Source organism: Dendrobium catenatum, unplaced genomic scaffold, assembly GCF_001605985.2.
Source record: "Dendrobium catenatum unplaced genomic scaffold, ASM160598v2 fragScaff_scaffold_627, whole genome shotgun sequence".
NCBI lineage: Eukaryota > Viridiplantae > Streptophyta > Magnoliopsida > Asparagales > Orchidaceae > Dendrobium > Dendrobium catenatum.
This window is the reverse complement of record NW_021319089.1, coordinates 1639134-1643044: the sequence shown is the minus strand read 5'-3', so window position 1 is coordinate 1643044 and position 3911 is coordinate 1639134. Positions and strand designations below refer to the sequence as shown.

The 3911-nt window shown below is 32.5% G+C and overlaps 2 protein-coding genes across 2 annotated transcripts in view; one reads left to right on the top strand and one right to left on the bottom strand.

The window, feature by feature from the left end:
• The window catches only part of LOC110096158 (peptide-N(4)-(N-acetyl-beta-glucosaminyl)asparagine amidase), a gene marked incomplete in the record, with an annotated part of 18728 nt that extends 18476 nt beyond the window's left edge, over positions 1-252 (top strand). The window contains 1 exon segment of the mRNA XM_028695374.1: positions 9-252.
• Positions 253-1049: 797 nt separating this feature from the next.
• Positions 1050-3911, bottom strand: part of LOC110112667 (putative cyclin-B3-1) — a 34282-nt gene continuing 31420 nt past the window's right edge. Inside the window, exon 21 of the mRNA XM_020844966.2 lies at positions 1050-1321. The gene's annotated coding sequence lies outside the window, so the exon portion shown is untranslated. The remainder of the gene's footprint in view (positions 1322-3911) is intronic.

Genomic DNA, 3911 nt, shown 5'->3' with positions numbered 1-3911 from the left:
TGCAAAAAAAAAAAAAAAAAGATGGTCATTGTTGTCATATGCATTTTAGTTTTTAAATGAGAAAGTCAAGTGTTCAAGGTTTAATTCGAAAATAAAGAAATAGAATGTTCATTGTGATCATATACATTTGACATTCTTTTTTTAAGAAGTGAGGCTTTGTAATATTTCATTGGGAGGTATGAATTGTTTATCTGAATGAAACATAATTCTATTATTATAATAAAATGAAGGTGTCAAATTGAGCTTTTATAATTGATAAGTTTGTTAATGTTCAAGGTTTTATTTGCTAATGAAAACGATTAGATCTTCATGTTGGTATCATGCATTAATAAAATTCATTGTTAAAAATGATTCTTGTAATAGTATTTTGGGGAGAATGAATTGTTTTCTGTTTTTTTTCTAAATGAAATATAATTAGAGAAAGAGGAAGGTTCTGAATTGAGCTTCTATATTTCATAGTTTTGTATTCATCTGAAATTTATGGATTCATAATTTTGTTCTTTCTTTAGAAGTGAATGCATCTATTCAAGCTTTTTTTTTTAATGGTAAGCAACTCTTGTTATTTATTAGCGATAATAAAAAATTAATGATTTTTTTAATTTAAAAATAATATTAAGTTACTACAATGTAAACCTAGCCATACTTATGTTAAGCCTTTTATTTAATTTAAAAAAAAAATTCAACAATAAAGTTTTTTTGTTGTAGATTGAGCTTTACATAAAATGCCATCATAAATAATAAAAAAAAATTAATATAAATTATACGGCTATCAACAAACATACTAATGATCGAAGTAATACCAAAAAAAAAAAAATTACATCATAAAATGACAGAAATGTTATTTAACATTCACAAAATTGGCTTACCAATATGTCAAAGTATTAGCCTTCATTTGGGATGTCTTTCTTTCTGCTTTTTAAAATAATTTTCTAACATAAATTTTTTTAATTTTTATATTTAAAAAATATTTTCAAAAGCAATAAAAAAGTCATATCAAACGAAACCTTAGTTAAAAAATATTGCAGAATATAAAATTTCAGAAATTAAACTGATAAAAGTTTTCATAAGATCCATTCATCCAATTAAGCAGCTATATACTAATTCTGCAATCTCTTCACATTTGAAAAGTAGTAAAAAGAGCTATACAACATATATCTATATAAAATGGTTAGAAAAACAATTATTGTATAAAGTAGTTATCCTTTCTGATTCTATCAAATTCTGGGAGACAAAATGGCCTATTAAAAATGAGGCAAATGCCAATTCAACCTTCGCTGAGGCTTCTTTTCATGAAACAATTGCAGCTACCAATACTGCAACCCTAATAATAATGAGCCACAAAAAGGTTAGTACTGTAATAAACTTTTCCAAAGCAATGTATAAAATATTTCTGGCAAAGAGATAAAATGGAAAGCGTAGGATGAGAGATAGATGAATATTAAGGCTATGTTCCGAATATGAGAATGTGAGGGAAGTCAGATTATTCTATTAAAACATTAGGATTTGACAAACTACCATTAAAAGCATTGTTAAGGTAGAAAATTGAATATTTTGTTCCTCAATCACAAACTAAATGTTTGACAATCCGAAAAAGATTTGAAATATTCAAAACTCATAATTGATATAAACACATACAAGTTTATAAGAAACACTTAAAATCACTGTTTAACTAAAAAAAAAAAAAATTTATGCAATGCCAAGCACACGATCTGCATTCTGTTTTTTTCCAAAAAAAAAAAATATGAAAAATGAAAAATGTTATGTATCAAGTTATCAAGCAGGTGCACTGACATTAGAAACAAACACAACATGATACGGAAATGGGGACATAGCATAACATTAAAATAGCCGCTTGCAAATCGGGGGCTTCGAAAATTCGTGCTCCGGCCTATCGGCGACCCTTTCTTTGAGTTTTTCGGTGAGGAGAATTTTAACGAATTTAGGTTTTGAGATAAATTTTCAAAAGGCCGATTGGAATTTTAGATAAGACATTACCTAGATATTTCTTCCTCATTTTGAGGGGACTTTATAATCTGAGTTAAGATTTCCTATAGGCGCAAGCCCCCATAGTTAATTACACTTCCCGATAACGAGAGAGATCTTTCAATGAAGGCCAGTCGTTGAACAAATACGTAGTATCCAACATACAGCAACAAAAAAATTAGATATTGAAAATTGAAACTCATCATTGCGCACTTAAAGCGGATGGTAGGGGTAATGACGATGAACCCGATCAAGATCCCCCATGATTCTATCGTTTCGGGTCATCATGGTCCCTAGTCTACTTAGTCAGAGGAGGTAATCAACCCAACCTGACCGAAGGATCCTTGTCAGGAGTCATGGGTTGCTTCGTACAATGGGACCTTATAGATTTGGGATGAATGTTTGCCTAAGAGGATAAATTTGAATCCATCTTAGCTAAAAATGAGCTTTGCGTCCTATCAATTATATTTTATTGATTCATTACTAAAAAATGTAGAGTCGTTGGGGAAAAATACAGGCTTTGAACATGACCATAATTTAGTGATACCATTTTGCGACAAAATCTCCCGGTTAGAGGGGCCAAGTCATAATCATTTATTTTCCATGCCATTTTATGGTAAAACCACCGGTTCGAAGGCATATGACACTTCCTTACTGGCAAGAGATTAATCTAAAGAATAGGGGTATCAATATTTGACACAACCCGAAAACCCGACTCAAACCCGATCGGAAAATTTCGGGTTCGGGTCAACCTGACCCTAAAAAGGGCCGGTTTGGGTTCAACAATTTGACCCGTTTCAAAAAAATGGGTCGGATTTGGGTCGACCCTTTGACCCTAAATTGACCCGTTTTTACCCGACAACCCGAGATTGACCTGTTTTTTTACCCAAAATTGACCTGAAAAGCAGAGATTGGCCCATTTTTGGACCCGAAAACTAGTAGTTTTTTTTTTTGACACCAAGTCATTCGGGTAACGCTGCACGACATTTCTTCTGTAGTCCATCGATTTTTATCACATTCAATAGCACGGGCAATATTACAACCTTTTCTATATGATTTCAATGTTTCGAACACAACGGTGAAATCCATTTTGCAAACTGACAACATTTGGGCAACGTCGCACAATGTTTTGTCTGCAGCCTTTCAATTTCAATCGTCTTCACCCAATATGATTTCAATGCTTACGATCAAAGCAATCTGATGCTCTGATCGTATCTGCACAGTCCGCTTAACGATCGAACATCATATGAGTAGGTTTTGCTAGCGTCGTGCTTGCCAATAGTCATGCTTGTCATCATTTTCGATTGAGTTATGCATGAATGACTCTTCCTTAGCAAATTTGATGTCCTAAACGCATCAATGTGATCTATTTCACAACTGGATATAATTTTAAGTCATTTTGATGGCGATCGAGGTGTCCCAATGCTCTAATAAGCGACTGATAGACCGGCCGATTTGATTGGGAGGGAATTAGAAAGTTTCTTAATTAAGATGAAACTATTTAGGAATGTTATTAATCAAAGGGGGTTATTTAAAAAAAATTTAATTACAATTGATAGAGAATTATTTATGGCAAAAGATCTAATTTGAATTCAAATTCTAAGAGGGAATTATTTAGGAAAGGGAGGAGGAATCAATGGGGAATTGTTTAGGAAAGTTATAATTACAATTGGGAGGGAATTATTTAGGGCAACATATCTAATTTGATTCAAATTTGAGAGGGAATTAGAGGAGTTTATTTAAAGCTAACAATACGGTGATTTCAAATTATGTTTTGGGAGTTTGATGAATTAGTTTATTCTTTAGGTTATTTGGGCACTAGCCGACAGATTTGGGAGAGCTAGATCTTTCTCTCCAATTGAAGATCCAATTAGGGGTGTCAATTTCGGGTCACGGGTCGGGTTCGGGTCAAACCCGAAATTGACCCG